A 21,874-nucleotide genomic window follows, 5' to 3' on the forward strand; every position below is an offset into this window, starting at 1 on the left:
CCGAAGGCAGCCGGTGACGCCAGACTGAAAGAAACAAGGGAAAAAACATAAAAGGGAAAAAGGGAAAGCGCGAGGCGCGAACCCTGGTCGCTCACCTCTAGGCTGGGAGCTTAAGCACGCTGCCACAGCAACGCTGAAAGCAAAACCGCTCCCAGCACTAAAGAGGCGAAGCGACCGGGTTCGCGAGGTGGGAAACCTCGCGCTGTTGGCCGAAGAAGGGGGGATGACACCGCCGGTAGATAAATGGCACGGCGCTCACCAGCAGTTAATGCTGGTCAGCGCCATGCCATCCACCGGGTGTGATTTACTTGCGGATTTATAAAGTTAAAAGCAAAGGCGCTGTCACCAGCCAGGGTGGCTGGGAAGTGGCCGTTTGCTCCTGCGCTCCAGAGGGCGGTACGTGACGCTGTCACCAGCGGTAGCTGGGAGGGGGTCACGTTCCTCTGGGCGCAGTCATGGGGTCTCTAGGTGGCGGCGGCACGGCGGCTCGACGGCTCGGCGGCAGCGGCCCGACAGCGACCTGAAAGCAACCACCAGGCGGCGGCGGCGGCACGACAGCTGCGGCACTCTGGCGGCAGCTTGGCGGCGGCGGCGGCGTGGTGGCGCCCACTAGCGGTGGCCCGGCGGCAGCGGCACGGCGGCGGCGGCACAGTGCGGCGGCACAACCTAAAGATAATAAAAAAAACAATAAACATAAAAGGACACCGCAGTGTCAAACAAACTCAAAGAAAGAAAAAAGAATCAGCCAATATGAGCAGAAGGTGCGACGGCTACAGCTCTGCACCTATCCCTTAAATAAGGGAAGGCACAGGTGTAGCCACTTCGCCCTAACGAGCTGGCCAGGTATTTAAAGGCACAGCTCGTTTCTGCTCTGTAAGGCCTGTGGCATCAGGGAGAGATGGTACATTCCCCTGATGCCACAGAGCCTAACAATCCATGAATTAAGTAATTTCAATTTATTTATTTATACATTTTCTACCCTTTTCTCCAGATTTAACGTAGCTGTGAAGGGTATATTTGTTTGCTCCACGCCCCTTCCGACGTAGCCACAGTCCTTCAACCCCTTTTTTTCGCATATGAGACTCATCTACTTCTGCACAGGTGCCTAGGGCTGCTAACCAGGGTCCTTGCACAGCATTTGAAGACCCTATCCACTTAGTCCGGTCTTTTTCCACACAGCAGACTCAGTGGACAATTTTGTCTGCTGCAGGCACTGCCAGTTGTGCCGCTAGATGACGCCTAGTCGAACCAAGGTGTTCAGAATCTCAGCGCTTGTGTGCTAACTGTGTCACCTGGCGAATTAAGTAATTTTTAATTAATTTTTACATAAAAAATTTAACTTATTTAATTGTTGACTTCATTCATTCATTTATTTATTATATTGCCTTGCTATTAGTATAGGTTAACAAAACTGTGATGACTATAGCTAGCAATTAAACATCTTGATGTAGGCCTATTTAAAAATTTTTATTGGCTGCTCTAGGCATAAGGCATATTTATATGGTGCTTTTTACAACAAACATTGTCTCAAAGCAACTTTACAAAATCCAGGACCAACAGACCAAAAACCCCTATTGAGCAAGCCGAGGGCGACAGTGGCAAGGAAAAACTCCCTTAAAATTACAGGAAGAAACCTTGAGAGGAACCAGACTCAGCAGGGACCCATCCTTCTTGGGTGGCCTGGAGGATACTTTAAATAAACAGGATTTACACAAATCATACATACACAAAATTAAATTGAACTGAAAGTTATAACTAGCAGAAAATAATTGGAGTTCTTCATTATTCAGTCCAGTCTGTGATAAAGTCCATTGTAAGTTCTGGACATTTTTGGTGCAAACACGCCAGGTTTCCGTCACATTTAGTAGGAGCAGCATTGTTGGCACAGCAGTCTCGACTTGCAGTCTTTAACCTCAAGAGGGTGAACAGGTTTCCGTCAGAACCACCTCGGGGTAAAACAACAGAAGATGTAGTTACAATGTGAAATCGTTAAAGACTAAAATGTCAGTTAGTGAGAGCAGCTTTAGACTCTGGCCCCCTAATTATTACAGCATAACTAAGTTTGCTTGTTTAGTTTGAAAAGACCTTAGTAATCTAGACCTTAGTAAGCGTACATCAAAGCTAATAAACAAAAACAGATAAAATTGGCTTTGTTTATTCATTCATTTAGTGTCTGTTTTACAACCGCTTTATCCTTCAGGGTAAAAGGCAAGAAACACCCTGGTAAGGTCGCCAGTCCATCACAGGGCAAACACACATACACACTCACACCTAGAGGGATCTCCAATTAACCTGAATGCATGTCTTTGGACTGTGGTAAGAAAACCAGAGCGCCTGGAGGAAGCCCACACAGACACAGGGAGAACATGCAACTACACACAAAAAGGACCCAATTGGGAATCGAACCCGGAACCTTCTTGCTGTGAAGCGACAGTGCTACCCACCAAGCCAGGTTTATCATAATTGAATTGTTGGGCAGCTAAAATATTTTAGTGTGTGTGGGTGGCACAGTGGGTAGAACCTTGGTTCAATTCTCTAGCCGGGCAGCCAGGGTCCTGTCTGTGTGGAGTTTGCAAGTTCTCCCTGTGTCCGCATGGGTCCAAAAGTCCAAAGACATGCAATCAGACCAGTTGGGGCTATTAGAAGTTGTTTTAAGTGTGAGAATGTGTGTGTGTGTGTTTGCCCTGTAATGGACTGGCAACCTGGTCCGTGGTGTTTCCTGTCTTTCACCCAGTGAATCAGACCCAGTGCAACCCTGGCCAGGATAAAGCGGTGATAAAACTGACTAAATGATTGGATGAATGTACAAGTGCCTATTTTTGTAAGGCATGAGATAAAGTCTAAAATCCCTCCATATGTTTACCTATGTATCTCCTCCTAAGAATAGACACTTTATTTATGCAGTCGTAGGGATCTGTGCATACTAGCATGCTCTGAAGCATTTGTAAGTGTGTGTGCTTAGCATGGCATCAGCATGTGTGTCCCAGAGTGAGTGATCAGTCTGCTTTTTTTCCTCTCCGCAGGCCTGGACTCTGACTGGGCGTTCTATCGATCACCACCATAACCAGCTGATTGTGCTTCGTTGCACGTCCCACCAATAAGTGGAGACTTAACACACCTGCTTCGGTTCAACTGCCTGCTAGGTTCTATATGATGGAGGAGATTACGCTTAGTGCTGAGATAACTAAGTGTTATATATAGTATGCTTTCCAGAAAAAACATGCACTCACAAATGATTATTAAATTATTAATTATTAAATGATTATTAAATAATTATATAGTACATTGTGTTGCACTATATAATTAGCCACCTCCTATTGAACTCCTGAGGATATATATCTGTCTACTGTGTCCACTGAGGACAATGCTCTGCTTGTTGTGCCCACTGAAGACGTCTGAGCCTTCTGACATTTTCCATCTCTCATACAGCCTCCCGGCAACTGCAAGCACAGCTTGGCTGCTCTACTTGGTCCTGTAGTCCTATTACTGGCTCTGGCTGGTCTTCCAAAACTATCACTAGTCCTGTTGTAGGTCCCAACAAGCCCTGCTGTCCTGCCGCCAGCCCCTAAGGGCCTTCCAGTCCTGTTGTCGGTTCCAGCCTGTCCTCTAGTCCTGTCACTGGTTCCAGCCAGTTTCCAGTCCTCTTGCTATTCCCAACCGGTCCCCAGTCCCATCTCCAGTCCAATCACCGGTCCATTCTAGTGAACTTTATTTAAATGTGCTGGTGTTTCTGGAACAAAAACCAACCTCACATTCTGGACATTCTTCCCCAGGGCCCAGGACCCCAACATCAATCCATGCCCCAATGAGAGTTCCCATGCCCAAGAGTTCACAGATTATTTGCACTTGTGTCCTGTCTCCTCAGCCCACCCAGCTTCATAGGGACATCTTTTCCCTGGAAGGTTATCCTTATTTTAGTAAGACAATGCCAGGCCTCATAACAACACTGATACAGTGTGTGTGTGCTTGACTGGCCTGCCTGCAGTCCAGATCTGTCTCCTAATAAAATGTCCAGCTCATCACAAAGAGGAGAATTAGACAACAGTAACCAGTGTTGAGCTGCTGAAGTCTTGTATCAAGCAATGATAAACCACTTGCAAAACTTAGTATCCCCAGTTCTTAAATAAATAAAAAGTAATAGTAATAGATTAATAATAAAGCCGATGAAAGACAAAAAGAAACCGGCCCAGTGCTAACTTTTTTTAATTGTGTCTCAGGCTATACATTTTAAATGGGTTTTTATTTCTATTTCTAATACAATTATTTGGTCAGTAAAACACTGAAAATCTTGTCTTTGTACTTTTGTCAGTTAAATAAAAGTTTAGGAGGATTAACAAATGACAGATTGGCGTTTTCATTGCATTTTACACATCTGCATGCTATTTTAATGCCTTCTCTTTCCTTCTTTGATTTCTTTATCCTTTTTTCTACAATGTAAGAGAATTGAGCTTAGAACGGAAATAAGGAATCAGGACCCAGGCTGAACATATTTGTGACATAAGATGTTTTTGCTTACTAAAAGCACATTTAGAGAAATGAGACATTTTTAAAAATCCACCACATTGATCAATTTTCTGGTCACTTAAGAGGTCAGTGTTTTGGGATATAACCTATTTCCATATGTAATATCTTAAATGTTGGTAAATTTGTGAGGCAAATATTTCAAATCATTGTATACTTAATGGTCATAAGATGTCCAGATTTATAAAATCCTAAAAATCTAGAATTTATTCATTCCTATGTGTTACTTAGTACATTTTTTCCTAAACAATAAAGGTGGACACAACAGCCAGTTCTAACCACCCCCATGCTTACTACGAATGGATCTGATTTAGCTTAATTGGGGTGATTGTGCCATGAAGACAACTCGTAGCAGCATAGGCCGAAATTGATCAGAGGCCTTTCTTCAAAAGCACCTTGCAGAGAATGCGCCCCCTCACTAGGGGATTTGGGGCGGTGTCAGTAAAGCACACAAATAGAGATGGCAACACAAAAGCTAGACAGATGGTTGCACATCTGTTTAAGAATGAATGGTATACAGTAGAACACTAAAGCTTTTGTCATTTGATCTGATTGGTATTTAGAAAAGAAGACTTTAACGTGATTTCAGAATAATAGGCTACATATGTTAAGCACAGTTCTGGACTGAGGGTGGCTGCCACATGGTAAATATGTACACTATGTGGTCAAAAGTATTGGAACACCCGGTCTAATTTCCTTCGAGATCAATACCTACCTACCTACCTACCTACCTACCTACCCATCCATCCATCCATCCATCCATCTATCTATTATGGCAAGCCAAACAGGAAATATATAGCAAACGCTGATATATATAAATCGAAACCTGATATATATAAATTGAAACTTGATATATATAAATCGAAACCTGATATATATAAATCGAAACTTGATATATATAAATCGAAACTTGATATATATAAATTGAAACTTGATATATATAAATCGAAACCTGATATATATAAATCGAAACTTGATATATATAAATCGAAACTTGATATATATAAATCGAAACTTGATATACATAAATTGAAACCTGATATATATAAATTGAAACTTGATATACTGTATATAAACTGAAACCTGATATATATAAATTGAAACTTGATATATATAAATTGAAACTTGATATATATAAATTGAAACCTGATATATATAAATTGAAACTTAATATATATAAATTGAAACTTGATATATATACAGTGTATCACAAAAGTGAGTACACCCCTCACATTTCTGCAAATATTTCATTATATCTTTTCATGGGACAACACTATAGACATGCAACTTGGATATAACTTAGAGTAGTCAGTGTACAGCTTGTATAGCAGTGTAGATTTACTGTCTTCTGAAAATAACTCAACACACAGCCATTAATGTCTAAATAGCTGGCAACATAAGTGAGTACACCCCACAGTCAACATGTCCAAATTGTGCCCAAATGTGTCGTTGTCCCTCCCTGGTGTCATGTGTCAAGGTCCCAGGTGTAAATGGGGAGCAGGGCTGTTAAATTTGGTGTTTTGGGTACAATTCTCTCATACTGGCCACTGGATATTCAACATGGCACCTCATGGCAAAGAACTCTCTGAGGATGTGAGAAATAGAATTGTTGCTCTCCACAAAGATGGCCTGGGCTATAAGAAGATTGCTAACACCCTGAAACTGAACTACAGCATGGTGGCCAAGGTCATACAGCGGTTTTCCAGGACAGGTTCCACTCGGAACAGGTTTCGCCAAGGTCGACCAAAGAAGTTGAGTCCACGTGTTCGGCGTCATATCCAGAGGTTGGCTTTAAAAAATAGACACATGAGTGCTGCCAGCATTGCTGCAGAGGTTGAAGACGTGGGAGGTCAGCCTGTCAGTGCTCAGACCATGCACCGCACACTGCATCAACTCGGTCTGCATGGTCGTCATCCCAGAAGGAAGCTGACGCACAAGAAAGCCCGCAAACAGTTTGCTGAAGACAAGCAGTCCAAGAACATGGATTACTGGAATGCCCTGTGGTCTGACGAGACCAAGATTAACTTGTTTGGCTCAGATGGTGTCCAGCATGTGTGGCGGCGCCCTGGTGAGAAGTACCAAGACAACTGTATCTTGCCTACAGTCAAGCATGGTGGTAGTAGCATCATGGTCTTGGGCTGCATGAGTGTTGCTGGCACTGGGGAGCTGCAGTTCATTGAGGGAAACATGAATTCCAACATGTACTGTGACATTCTGAAACAGAGCATGATCCCCTCCCTTCGAAAACTGGGCCTCATGGCAGTTTTCCAACAGGATAACGACCCCAAACACAACCTCCAAGATGACAACTGCCTTGCTGAGGAAGCTGAAGGTAAAGGTGATGGACTAAACCCAATTGAGCACCTGTGGCACATCCTCAAGTGGAAGGTGGAGGAGTTCAAGGTGTCTAACATCCACCAGCTCCGTGATGTCATCATGGAGGAGTGGAAGAGGATTCCAGTAGCAACCTGTGCAGCTCTGGTGAATTCCATGCCCAGGAGGGTTAAGGCAGTGCTGGATAATAATGGTGGTCACACAAAATATTGACACTTTGGGCACAATTTGGACATGTTCACTGTGGGGTGTACTCACTTATGTTGCCAGCTATTTAGACATTAATGGCTGTGTGTTGAGTTATTTTCAGAAGACAGTAAATCTACACTGCTATACAAGTTGTACACTGACTACTCTAAGTTATATCCAAGTTTTAGTTCTATAGTGTTGTCCCATGAAAAGATATAATAAAATATTTGCAGAAATGTGAGGGGTGTACTCACTTTTGTGATACACTGTAAATTGAAACCTGATATATACAGTATATCAAGTTTCAATTTATATATATCAGGTTTCAATTTATATATATCAGGTTTCATTATATATACAGGGGTTGGACAAAATAACTGAAACACCTGGTTTTAGACCACAATAATTTATTAGTATGGTGTAGGGCCTCCTTTTGCGGCCAATACAGCGTCAATTCGTCTTGGAAATGACATATACAAGTCCTGCACAGTGGTCAGAGGGATTTTAAGCCATTCTTCTTGCAGGATAGTGGCCAGGTCACTACGTGATGCTGGTGGAGGAAAACGTTTCCTGACTCGCTTCTCCAAAACACCCCAAAGTGGCTCAATAATATTTAGATCTGGTGACTGTGCAGGCCATGGGAGATGTTCAACTTCACTTTCATGTTCATCAAACCAATCTTTCACCAGTCTTGCTGTGTGTATTGGTGCATTGTCATCCTGATACACGGCACCGCCATTGGATGCACATGGTCCTCCAGAATGGTTCGGTAGTCCTTGGCAGTGACGCGCCCATCTAGCACAAGTATTGGGCCAAGGGAATGCCATGATATGGCAGCCCAAACCATCACTGATCCACCCCCATGCTTCACTCTGGGCATGCAACAGTCTGGGTGGTACGCTTCTTTGGGGCTTCTCCACACCGTAACTCTCCCGGATGTGGGGAAAACAGTAAAGGTGGACTCATCAGAGAACAATACATGTTTCACATTGTCCACAGCCCAAGATTTGCGCTCCTTGCACCATTGAAACCGACGTTTGGCATTGGCACGAGTGACCAAAGGTTTGGCTATAGCAGCCTGGCCGTGTATATTGACCCTGTGGAGCTCCCGACGGACAGTTCTGGTGGAAACAGGAGAGTCGAGGTGCACATTTAATTCTGCCGTGATTTGGGCAGCCGTGGTTTTATGTTTTTTGGATACAATCCGGGTTAGCACCCGAACATCCCTTTCAGACAGCTTCCTCTTGCGTCCACAGTTAATCCTGTTGGATGTGGTTTGTCCTTCTTGGTGGTATGCTGACATTACCCTGGATACCGTGGCTCTTGATACATCACAAAGACTTGCTGTCTTGGTCACAGATGCGCCAGCAAGACGTGCACCAACAATTTGTCCTCTTTTGAACTCTGGTATGTCACCCATAATGTTGTGTGCATTGCAATATTTTGAGCAAAACTGTGCTCTTACCCTGCTAATTGAACCTTCACACTCTGCTCTTACTGGTGCAATGTGCAATTAATGAAGATTGGCCACCAGACTGGTCCAATTTAGCCATGAAACCTCCCACACTAAAATGACAGGTGTTTCAGTTATTTTGTCCAACCCCTGTATATATCAAGTTTCAATTTATATATATCAGGTTTCAATTTATATATATCAGGTTTCGATTTATATATATCAGGTTTCGATTTATATATATCAAGTTTCAATTTATATATATCAAGTTTCAATTTATATATATCAGGTTTCGATTTATATATATCAGGTTTGATTTATATATATCAAGTTTCAATTTATATATATCAGGTTTGATTTATATATATCAAGTTTCAATTTATATATATCAGGTTTCGATTTATATATATCAAGTTTCAATTTATATATATCAGGTTTCGATTTATATATATCAGCGTTTGCTATATATTTCCTGTGTATATATATATATATATATATATACCGGGGCAGCAAGGGCTAGCACCCCGAACTGCAGTTCCTGTGAAGGAGCACCCAAAGTAAGCTACGATGAACCCTTCTGAATCATACCCCCAGGGATTCCCGAGAGGGGGGGAGGATGAGAATCCCAATCGGACTGATTTACCAGCATTGACCCTAGCAAATGGACAATCGACAAAGAGCACAGTCTGCATCTGCGGCAAGGTGTGCAAAAACCCGACAGGTCTCAAAATCCATCAGACCAAGATGGCCTGCCTGAAGGGAGGACAAGTGAGGCGACGCTCAGGGGCAGTGGCTAGCACTATAGATAAAGTGCCAGTCACAAACCCTGGTCAGACGGAGGAGGAGCCGGGCCCGGAACTACCCCACAGTGTCCGGAACCTCCAAGCTGCATCAGTCCCCCCGCAGAACCAGAACATCACCGGGTTAAGTGGCCTGCCGCAAACAACAAGGAGTGGCTTCACCTGGATATGGACTTAGACAAGATCCTGGAGACTGTGAAGGGCGATGTGGACCATAAACTCCAGGCTATGTGCACCTTGATAACATCAATCGGTGCAGAGCGGTTTGGGGTGACAGAAAGGCCCGCGAGCAGGCAAACATCGAGACCCAACCGACGGGAGCTTAAGATCAGCCATCTGAGACAAGAACTGAAGATTTTGAAATGTCAGTTCAGGGCAGCAAACGAGGAGGAGAGAGGTGCCTTGTCCGAACTCAGGCAGATCTTGAGGAGCAAGCTAATCACACTTGGGCGAGCTGAATGGCACAGGAGGAAGGGGAAGGAGAGGGCTAAGAAGCGCAAGGCATTCATCACCAACCCATTCAGCTTCACTAAGCGTCTACTGGGGCAGAAGAACAGTGGCACCCTGAAGTGTTCGGTAGAGGATATTAACCACCACCTTAAAACCACCTTCAGCGATCCTTTAAGGGAGCAAGATCTAGGCCCATGTGAGGCCCTGGTAAAGCCACCAGTGCCCGTGGTGCAGTTTAATACCGCAGAGCCTACCCTGAAAGAGGTCAAAGATGCAGTGATGGCTGCAAGATCAAGCTCCTCTCCAGGCCCTAGTGGGGTCCCATACAGAGTCTACAAGCAGTGTCCCAAGCTGCTTGTGCGACTCTGGAAGATCTTAAAGGTGATCTGGCGTAGGAAGAAGGTCGCCGCCCAGTGGCGGGCTGCAGAGGGAGTCTGGATCCCAAAGGAAGAGGACGTGAGTAAAATCGACCAATTCCGCATCATCTCGCTGCTCTGCGTCGAAGGGAAGATCTTCTTTAAGATAGTGTCCCAACGGCTGACTGACTTCCTCTTGAAGAACGGTTATATTGACACCTCAGTGCAGAAGGGTGGAGTCCCTGGTGTTCCAGGATGCCTAGAGCACACGGGTGTGGTCTCGCAGCTCATCCGGGAGGCAAAGGCAAGCAGAGGGGATTTGGCAACACTCTGGCTGGACCTAACGAACGCCTATGGATCCATCCCCCACAAACTCGTGGAAACAGCGTTGACAAGACATCATGTGCCAGTAGCTATCACTAACCTCATCCTGGACTATTATAACAACTTCCAGTTGAGGGTAACATCAGGATCATCAACATCTGCCTGGCAACGCCTGGAGAAGGGTATTATTACAGGCTGCACCATTTCGGTGCCACTCTTCTCCTTGGCTATGAACATGATTGTGAAGTCTGCTGAGGTGGAGTGCAGAGGCCCTCTGTCAAAATCTGGAACGCGGCAGCCCCCAATAAGAGCATTTATGGACGATCTCACAGTCACCACAACCTCTGTGCCCAGTTGTAGATGGCTACTCCAGGGGCTTGAGCGGCTCATCTCGTGGGCAAGGATGAGCTTCAAGCCCGCCAAGTCCAGGTTTTTGGTCTTGAAGAAAGGCAAGGTGGTCGATCGGTTTCGCTTTGCCATAGGAGAGACAACAATTCCATCAGTGACTGACAAACCTGTGAAGAGCTTGGGCAAGGTCTTTAACAGCTCCTTGAGGGACTCCGGTGCACTCCAGCAAACTAAGGCTGACCTGACTGCATGGCTTGCAGCTATAGACAAGTCGGGGCTGCCAGGGAAATTCAAAACCTGGATTTACCAACATGGAGTCCTGCCAAGACTCCTTTGGCCTTTGCTTGTCTATGAGGTGCCCATAACAATGGTGGAGACGTTGGAAAGAACCATCAGCCAGTTTCTTCGCAGGTGGATGGGGCTTCCCCGATCCCTTAGCAGCATCGCGTTGTATGGCCATTCCACAATGCTGCAGCTTCCAATCAGCGGCTTGTCAGAGGAGTTTATGGTCACACGTTCCAGGGAGCTGATGATGTACAGGGACTCCGCTGACAAAAAAGTCGCCACCGCAGGAATCCAAGTGAAAACGGGGAGGAAGTGGAAGGCCCACGAAGCCATTGACAGAGCTGAGGCACGGCTGCAGCACAACATCTTGGTGGGTAACACAGCAGTGGCACATCCAAGATGGCGCCGGTGAGGTCGGCTGCCGTCACGACTGCTCCGACAACGTTTTACCTATTTCTATTTATTTTGCAGTTTTTTAGCGGTTTTAACCTCTTTTTCTTTTCACCACGGCTTGTATCAGCTATGATAGAAGTACTCTTATTTCTATTAATCTACAATCCACTCACCTTTCGTCGTTTTTAACTCCGGACTCATCGTGGCCGAAGGAGATTCTGAGGGACAACAAAGGACGGGAACCGAAGTTTCGGCCGCGAGGAAAACGAGCCGGCGTCAGGAACAAGCTGAGGGCTAGGGCACACCGAGCTCCCCTGCCTAGTATCCTGTTAGCCAACGTCCAGTCTCTGGACAACAAGCTCGACGACCTCCGGGCCAGGATCAAGTTCCAGAGAGACATTCGGGACTGCAACCTTCTCTGCTTCACCGAGACATGGCTGAACCCAGCGGTACCGGACCACGCCATCCAGCCGGCCGAGTGCTTCTCGGTATACCGCATGGACAGAACAATGGAGTCGGGAAAGACAAGAGGAGGTGGTGTGTGCATGATGGTAAACAGCAGCTGGTGTGATAACACCAATGTCGTTACTCTTGCACGCTCCTGCACACCTAACCTGGAACTTCTGGCACTCAAGTTTCGTCCTTTCTACCTTCCTCGGGAATTTACTTCGGTTATTGTCAGCACCGTTTATATTCCACCTCGGGCGAACACGGACACTGCACTGTGTGAACTTCATGACAAACTCACACAGTTTCAGACTCATCACCGGGACGCTGCGCTTATTGTGGTTGGTGATTTTAACAGCGCTAACCTCAAACGTGCAGTGCCGAACTTTTACCAGCACATCACCTGCCCCACCAGAGGGAAACGGACACTGGATCATTGTTACACTCCGTTTAAAGACAGTTATAAGGCACAATCTCACCCACCGTTTGGAAAATCAGACCACGCCGCCATCTTTCTCATGCCTAAATATAAACAAAGGCTGAAACAGGAGGTTCCGGTTCAGAGGGAGGTCACGCGCTGGACGGACCAATCGGTGGCTACCTTGCAGGACGCTCTGGATGACGCAGACTGGGATATGTTCCGACAGAGCTCCGCTGATGACGTCAGCGTGTTTACGGAAGCGGTTGTGGGATTTGTTGGGAAACTGGTGGACGATACGGTGGAGAAAACCGTAGTGAAAACTTTTCCCAACCAGAAGCCGTGGGTGGATAAAACCGTCCGCGACGCTCTGAACTCTCGCACCGCTGCCTACAACGCGGGGCTCATCAGCGGTAACATGGAGGAATATAAAGCTGCGTCTTACGGAGTACGGCGAGCGGTGAAGGAGGCGAAGCGGCGCTACGGGGAGAAGATAGAGACACAGTTCCAGCAGAGTGACTCTAGAACCCTGTGGCAGGGACTACGGACCATCACGGACTACAGAAGCCCACCCTCCAGACTGGTGAGTGCGGACGCGTCTCTGGCAACCGAGCTGAACACTTTCTACGCTCGCTTCGAGGCTGCAGCCGGCAACGCTAACAGCGCTAATGATGCTATCAGCGCTACCGGTGTGACCAGCATGCAGACGGAGCTCGTCGGGACGCAGAGACCCCTCATCATCAGGGAGAGTGATGTACGGAGAGCTTTCAGGAGAGTGAACACCAGGAAAGCAGCAGGACCGGACGGGATCGCCGGCCAAGTCATCAAAGCCTGCGCGGACCAGCTAGCACCGGTGTTCACGGTGATCTTCAACCTGTCCCTGACCCAGTGCATCTTACCAGCGTGCTTCAAACAGTCCGTCATCGTTCCAGTCCCGAAGAAGAACCAGCCAGCCTGCCTCAATGACTTTCGCCCAGTGGCCCTGACATCAGTTGTGATGAAGTGCTTCGAGAGGATCATCAGAGACTTCATCACTTCATCACTTCCGGACTCTATGGACCCTTTACAGTTTGCATACCGCCACAACCGTTCCACAGATGATGCCATCACCTACCTCCTTCACACCACATTAACACACCTGGACGCTGGGAGGGGTAATTATGTTAAAATGCTGTTTGTTGACTACAGCTCAGCATTTAACACGATTATCCCCTCTACACTAACCATCAAGTTGGAGAACCTGGGACTTCATCCATCCTTGTGTCACTGGATCTCTAACTTTTTGACGGACAGAACACAAGCTGTGCGGGTAGGTAAACACATCTCACCCACACTCACCCTTAGCACTGGCGCCCCCCAGGGCTGTGTCCTGAGCCCCCTGCTGTACTCGCTGTACACACATGACTGTGTGGCCACTTCCAGCTCTACCACCATTGTCAAGTTTGCTGACGACACTGTTGTGGTGGGCCTGATCTCTAACAACGATGAGAGGGCCTACCTAGAGGAGATTAAACACCTGGAGGACTGGTGCCAGGACAACAATCTCCTCCTCAACGTCAGCAAGACAAAGGAGCTGATAGTGGACTGCAGCAGAAAGCAGGAGAGGAACTATCACCCCGTTATGATCAGTGGCACCGCAGTGGAAAGAGTAGACAGTTTCAAGTACCTTGGAGTTCACATCTCTGAGGACCTGTCATGGTCCTGCCACACCACTGCGCTGGCAAAGAAGGCCCGTCAGCGTCTCTATCACCTCAGACGCTTAAGGGACTTCAAACTACCATCCAAGGTGCTTCGTAACTTCTACACCTGCACCATTGAATCCATCATAACGGGAAACATCACAACCTGGTTCGGAAACAGCACCAAGCAGGATAGGCAGGCTCTACAAAGGGTGGTGCGTTCAGCTGAGCGCATAATCCGGACTGAGCTTCCTGACCTGCAGTCCATATACAGGAAACAGTGCTGGACAAGGGCCAGGAGGATAGTAAAGGACCCCAGTCATCCCAGTAATGGACTGTTTTCTTTGTTACAGTCTGGGAGGCGTTTTCGTGCTCTAAAAGCCAAAACGGAGAGGATGAGAAGAAGCTTTTTCCCACAAGCTATTCGTGTCCTCAACGAAAACAGCATTTAGGACCATTTACACAATGTGCACAATCTAATTTATATGTGTATGTATGTGTATATATGTGGACATATGTATGTGTATATAAGTATATGCGTGTATACTGTTTTATGTGTATACAGTGTATCACAAAAGTGAGTACACCCCTCACATTTCTGCAAATATTTCATTATATCTTTTCATGGGACAACACTATAGACATGAAACTTAGATATAACTTAGAGTAGTCAGTGTACAACTTGTATAGCAGTGTAGATTTACTGTCTTCTGAAAATAACTCAACACACAGCCATTAATGTCTAAATGGCTGGCAACATAAGTGAGTACACCCCACAGTGAACATGTCCAAATTGTGCCCAAAGTGTCAATATTTTGTGTGACCACCATTATTATCCAGCACTGCCTTAACCCTCCTGGGCATGGAATTCACCAGAGCTGCACAGGTTGCTACTGGAATCCTCTTCCACTCCTCCATGATGACATCACGGAGCTGGTGGATGTTAGACACCTTGAACTCCTCCACCTTCCACTTAAGGATGCACCACAGGTGCTCAATTGGGTTTAGTCCATCACCTTTACCTTCAGCTTCCTCAGCAAGGCAGTTGTCATCTTGGAGGTTGTGTTTGGAGTCGTTATCCTGTTGGAAAACTGCCATGAGGCCCAGTTTTCGAAGGGAGGGGATCATGCTCTGTTTCAGAATGTCACAGTACATGTTGGAATTCATGTTTCCCTCAATGAACTGCAGCTCCCCAGTGCCAGCAACACTCATGCAGCCCAAGACCATGATGCTACCACCACCATGCTTGACTGTAGGCAAGATACAGTTGTCTTGGTACTTCTCACCAGGGCGCCGCCACACATGCTGGACACCATCTGAGCCAAACAAGTTTATCTTGGTCTCGTCAGACCACAGGGCATTCCAGTAATCCATGTTCTTGGACTGCTTGTCTTCAGCAAACTGTTTGCTGGCTTTCTTGTGCGTCAGCTTCCTTCTGGAATGACGACCATGCAGACCGAGTTGATGCAGTGTGCGGTGTATGGTCTGAGCACTGACAGGCTGACCTCCCACGTCTTCAACCTCTGCAGCAATGCTGGCAGCACTCATGTGTCTATTTTTTAAAGCCAACCTCTGGATATGACGCCGAACACGTGGACTCAACTTCTTTGGTCGACCTTGGCGAAGCCTGTTCCGAGTGGAACCTGTCCTGGAAAACCGCTGTATGACCTTGGCCACCATGCTGTAGCTCAGTTTCAGGGTGTTAGCAATCTTCTTATAGCCCAGGCCATCTTTGTGGAGAGCAACAATTCTATTTCTCACATCCTCAGAGAGTTCTTTGCCATGAGGTGCCATGTTGAATATCCAGTGGCCAGTATGAGAGAATTGTACCCAAAACACCAAATTTAACAGCCCTGCTCCCCATTTACACCTGGGACCTTGACACATGACACCAGGGAGGGACAACGACACATTTGGGCACAATTTGGACATGTTCACTGTGGGGTGTACTCACTTATGTTGCCAGCTATTTAGACATTAATGGCTGTGTGTTGAGTTATTTTCAGAAGACAGTAAATCTACACTGCTATACAAGCTGTACACTGACTACTCTAACTTATATCCAAGTTTCATGTCTATAGTGTTGTCCCATGAAAAGATATAATGAAATATTTGCAGAAATGTGAGGGGTGTACTCACTTTTGTGATACACTGTATGTATGTATATGTATAGATTAGTATTGTGTATTTATTATTTATCACATCTGTATAGCATTATGTAGCATCATGTTGCACAGTTTCTGCACTACTTGTCACTTTACACACTTGTTCACTTTAAACTGCCCCTTGTAATTATATTGTAATTCTTCTGATGTTCACTTTACTTTAAATTGCTCTTTTTAATTATATTGTTAATTTTTCTAATGTCCTAAACTCTTACTTTTAAAAACTTTTTATATTTTGTTGTATAATATATTTTTTAACTATTTTGTAGTTTTGTAATTACTGTGGCGGAGCAGTCACTAAAGCATTTCACTGCCAGTTGTACTGTGTATGACCATGTATGTGACAAATAAACCTTGATTTGATTTGATTTGATTTGAGTGGGTCGGGCTGGGCTTGGTAGCTTCTCTAAACCTCGCTACGATAAAGCTGGAAGAATGGAGAGACGTCAAATGGTACAGGATGAGATCCGAGTAGAAGTGGAGGAAAATCGGTGGATCAAGATGGTGGCTATGTACCAACAAGGCGCCTGGACAAGGTGGGAACACGCCGAAAAGCGGAAAATTACCTGGCCAGAGCTCTGGAGACTGGAGCCCCAGCACCTCAAGTTTCTCATCCTATCCGTGTATGACGTTCTTCCAAGCCCAACCAATTTGCAGCGCTGGGGTATGGCAGACACCGCGGCATGCCAGTTATGTGAGAGGAGAGCCACGCTAGAGCATATCCTCAGTTGCTGCCCGAAGGCCTTGGGGGAAGGGCGTTATCGCTGGCGACATGACCAGGTCCTTAGGGCTCTGGCAGATACGCTCAGCATAGCAATCTCCAACTGCAGATACCAGCCCCCCCCGAAAGAAGCTCATTACCTTCGTCAGAGCTGGAGAGCAGGCACAACATCAGCCAGGTTCCTCTGGAGGGCTTCTCACCACAGCACGAGACTGGGAACTCCAAGTCGACCTGGGGAAACAGCTTAAGTTCCCAGAGCACATCTTGGCCACTGCACTCCGCCCAGACGTGGTGTTGACATCGGAGTCAACAAAGCAAGTGGTCCTGGTGGAGCTGACTGTTCCCTGGGAAGACAGAGTTGAGGAGGCCAATGAACGTAAGAGGGCCAAATACTCTGAGTTAGTGGCTGAGTGTCGGAGCAAAGGCTGGAAAGCCCGATGCGAACCAGTCGAGGTGGGGTGCAGGGGTTTTGCTGGCCAGTCTCTACCCCGCACCTTGAAGCTCCTTGGAGTTAAGGGGCAGCTGTGCAGAAAAGCCATTAGGAACATCATAGAGGCTGCGGAGAAAGCCTCAAGATGGCTATGGATCCGGAGGGGGGACCCTTGGAGTAGCAGGCCACTTGGACACAAGTTGGGGGCTGATCACCCCCGGCTGGGTCGCCCGAGCGAGGGTGTTTGATGATCAAAGACCCGAAACACCCAAGGACCTCGGGTTCATCACTGATGATGTGTCCAAGTAGCACCTAGTGGTGTATTCAAGAACTATATATATATATATATATATATATATATACAGTGCCTTGCAAAAGTATTCAACCCCCTTGAACTTTTCAACCTTTTGCCACATTTCAGGCTTCAAACATAACGATATGAAATTGTAATTTTTTGTGAAGAATCAACAACAAGTGGGACACAATCGTGAAGTAGAACGAAATTTATTGGATATTTTAAACTTTTTTTAGAAATAAAAAACTAAAAAGTGGGGCGTGCAATATTATTCAGCCCCTTTACTTTCAGTGCAGCAAACTCACTCCAGAAGTTCAGTGAGGATCTCTGAATGATCCAATGTTGACCTAAATGACTGATGGTGATAAATAGAATCCACCTGTGTGTAATCAAGTCTCCGTATAAATGCACCTGCTCTGTGACAGTCTCAGAGTTCTGTTTAAAGCGCAGAGAGCATCATGAAGACCAAGGAACACACCAGGCAGGTCCGAGATACTGTTGTGGAGAAGTTTAAAGCCGGATTTGGATACAAAAAGATTTCCCAAGCTTTAAACATCTCAAGGAGCACTGTGCAAGCGATCATATTGAAATGGAAGGAGTATCAGACCACTGCAAATCTACCAAGACCCGGCCGTCCCTCTAAACTTTCAGCTCAAACAAGGAGAAGACTGATCAGAGATGCAGCCAAGAGGCCCATGATCACTCTGAATGAACTGCAGAGATCTACAGCTGAGGTGGGAGACTCTGTCCATAGGACACAATCAGTCGTACACTGCACAAATCTGGCCTTTATGGAAGAGTGGCAAGAAGAAAGTCATTTCTCAAAGATATCTATAAAAAGTCACCTGGGAGACACACCAAACATGTGGAAGAAGGTGCTCTGGTCAGATGAAACCAAAATCGAACTTTTTGGCCACAATGCAAAACGTTATGTTTGGCGTAAAAGCAACACAGCTCATCACCCTGAACACACCATCCCCACTGTCAAACATGGTGGTGGCAGCATCATGGTTTGGGCCTGCTTTTCTTCAGCAGGGACAGGGAAGATGGTTAAAATTGATGGGAAGATGGATGGAGCCAAATACAGGACCATTCTGGAAGAAAACCTGTTGCAGTCTGCAAAAGACCTGAGACTGGGACGGATATTTATCTTCCAACAAGACAATGATCCAAAACATAAAGCAAAATCTACAATGGAATGGTTCACAAATAAACGTATCCAGGTGTTAGAATGGCCAAGTCAAAGTCCAGACCTGAATCCCATCGAGAATCTGTGGAAAGAGCTGAAAACTGCTGTTCACAAACGCTCTCCATCCAACCTCACTGAGCTCGAGCTGTTTTGCAAGGAAGAATGGGCAAAAATTTCTGTCTCTCGATGTGCAAAACTGATAGAGACATACCCCAAGCGACTTGCAGCTGTAATCGCAGCAAAAGGTGGCGCTACAAAGTATTAACGCAAGGGGGCTGAATAATATTGCACGCCCCACTTTTCAGTTTTTTATTTCTAAAAAAAGTTTAAAATATCCAATAAATTTCGTTCCACTTCACGATTGTGTCCCACTTGTTGTTGATTCTTCACAAAAAATTACAATTTCATATCGTTATGTTTGAAGCCTGAAATGTGGCAAAAGGTTGAAAAGTTCAAGGGGGCTGAATACTTTTGCAAGGCACTGTATATATGACTGTGGCTGCCACATGGTAAGTATAATGCTTTTCACAGTGCACAGATATACACTATGTGGTCAAAAGTATTGGAACACCCGGTCTAATTTCCTTCGAGATTAATACCTACCTACCTACCTACCCATCCATCCATCCATCTATCCATCCATCCATCCATCTATCCTGCATCTACCTTCCCTGGATGCTGCTTTTGTACCAAACCATGATTACAATCACCTGTTGACATCACATTATTATTTAGTTTTTTCCACCTCATTACTAGCCCTAAATTGCCCCCGTCCTAACTTTTTTTGAAATGTGTTGCAGGCCTGAAATGCAGGAATGGATGTTTATTAATAAATGAAATGAAGTTGAGCAAATAAAACATGAAATATCTCAGGTCCATCCTGTCTGCAATCAAAGGAAAGTCAAAGTAAATGTAAGGAACACTGAATTTTTATTTTATTTGCATTTTCCATACTATCCCAACTTTTTCTGATTTGGGGTTGTATTTTTTCGGTAATTCTATCTGATTACATCCTCTAATCCTACCTTTCTGGAGCAGATTGACTTTTAATTCCTATGTGAAACATGGCATGATGCTGACACAACATGTACAAGACATCTAGTGAGAATTTGTGGCGACATTTTCTGCATCCCGCCCCCCCTGCAACATAAATATGCTTCATCAGATAAGGTTTACACACAAACATAACTTTCTTTTTAAAAGATGACCAAAGGTAATGACTAGCCAGGTTTTCTCTAACATCTTTTTTTTTAAGTTTCTTCTCCTTTGATCCACAGTTTTCTACCCATGATTGAAAACTGATATAGCGAGTTATGGTTGAATAAGCGCATTGTGAGTGAACGTCTGGGCCACACATTTAATTTCAGCTCTGAACTGAATCCATTGATTCTCCCTCAGCCAAAGTTCATGTGCAACTAATATTTTTCTCTCTGGATGTCTGTGATGTTATGATCTTTTGAGAATCAAGTTTGAGTTTGAGAGGGAAGCCTGACATTTAGGAGTCTCTCATGAATCAGAATTCAGATTAGACTGTATGACTGTTTAAGTCTAGACCAGTCTCTAACTGTTTGAAAGATTCGAATCATCATGCAGTTATTCAATCAGCTGAAAATGATGTACACCAGAAATGAGTGAACTGAACAAGAATGAGGTTTCTGAGAGGAATGTCAACAATGCATAGCCGTGTTATTCAGTTAGTGCAAAGTTTAACCATTTCTCTTAGTCCTAAGCATATTGTAAAGTTCATCTTTTTCTGACTTTTGTTCTTACTGTGTTCACTTCTTAAAACATCTTAAAAGGACATGTACACTGACTCAGCATAACATTATGACCACTGACAGGTGAAGTAAATAACACTGATTATCATAGCACCTGTTAGTGGGTGGGATATATTAAGCAAGTAAACATTTTATCCTCAAAGTTGATCCTCAACAGAGGATCTGAGTGAGTTTGACAAGGGCCAAATTGTGATGGCTAGACGACTGGATCAGAGCATCTCCAAAACTGCAGCTCTTGTGGTGTGTTCCCGGTCTGCAGTGGTCAGTATCTATCAAAAGTGGTCCAAGGAAGGAACAGTGGTAAACCGGCGACAGGGTCATGGGTGGCCAAGGCTCATTGATGCACGTGGGGAGCGAAGGCTGGCCCGTGTGGTCCGATCCAACAGACCAGCTACTGTAGCTCAAACTGCTGAAGAGGTTAATGCTGGTTCTGATAGAAAGGTGTCAGAATACACAGTGCATCACAGTTTGTTGCATATAGGGCTGCATAGCTGCAGACCAGTCAGGGTGCCCATGCTGACCCCTGTCCACCACCGAAAGCGCCAACAATGGGCACGTGAGCATCTGGGGGAGACCTTAAAATATGGGCTTCATGGGCCACCTTGCCTTAGACTCATTGTGTGGTGTGTGTCAGATACAAGCAAACATTGCGGGGCCGGTATGCTGGGCTGGACTATGTCCAGCTCTTTTTTTCCCACCACATTCTTTAAACTCTTTTTGCAGTAAGCTGCTAAGTGATATACATCCTGAATATCACTGCCTGTTTTCTCTTTTTAGCAGCTGCGGGTTTAATAGTGTTCCCTTTGTGTTTCTCTTTCTAAAGAGTTATCACTGGCTGGTGGACTAAGTAGCTGGCATTGTGATAACTCAGCTTTCATCCTTTCCCTTTAATCTATACATTCCAGTTTTTTATTCTCCTGTGGGGCGAGAGGATTGCCACTTTCCTTTTTTGATTTTCATTTGGGACAGACTATGCTTATGTCCCTGTGGGGTGTATGCCCTTTTTTCTCTCTTTCTCTTTGGAGTTCGGGTGGCACAGTAGAAAGATTACTATTCCACAGCACTACTGCTGTGATCCAGGATTTGAATTCCCAGCGGTGCTACTGGTTGGCTGGGCATCCTTATTTAGACATGATTGCTTGAAGTCTGGGAGTGGTGGTGGCCAAGGCCACATGATGTATCGGTGTCCTGTCCAGGGTGTGTTACTGTATTGTTCCCAGTGCAACCACTATCTTAATGGTTGTCTAGTAATCTAGACTAGTGATCAGAAGGTCAATGGTTCATGCCACACCACAGCCA

General features: G+C 45.5%; 1 pseudogene; it reads left to right on the top strand.

Annotated features, from left to right (window-relative positions):
* The first annotated feature begins 9,428 nt into the window (after positions 1–9,428).
* Positions 9,429–17,570, top strand: LOC134318025 (uncharacterized; annotated as a pseudogene).
* Positions 17,571–21,874: the final 4,304 nt, after the last annotated feature.

Source organism: Trichomycterus rosablanca, chromosome 7 (assembly GCF_030014385.1).
Source record: "Trichomycterus rosablanca isolate fTriRos1 chromosome 7, fTriRos1.hap1, whole genome shotgun sequence".
Lineage (NCBI taxonomy): Eukaryota > Metazoa > Chordata > Actinopteri > Siluriformes > Trichomycteridae > Trichomycterus > Trichomycterus rosablanca.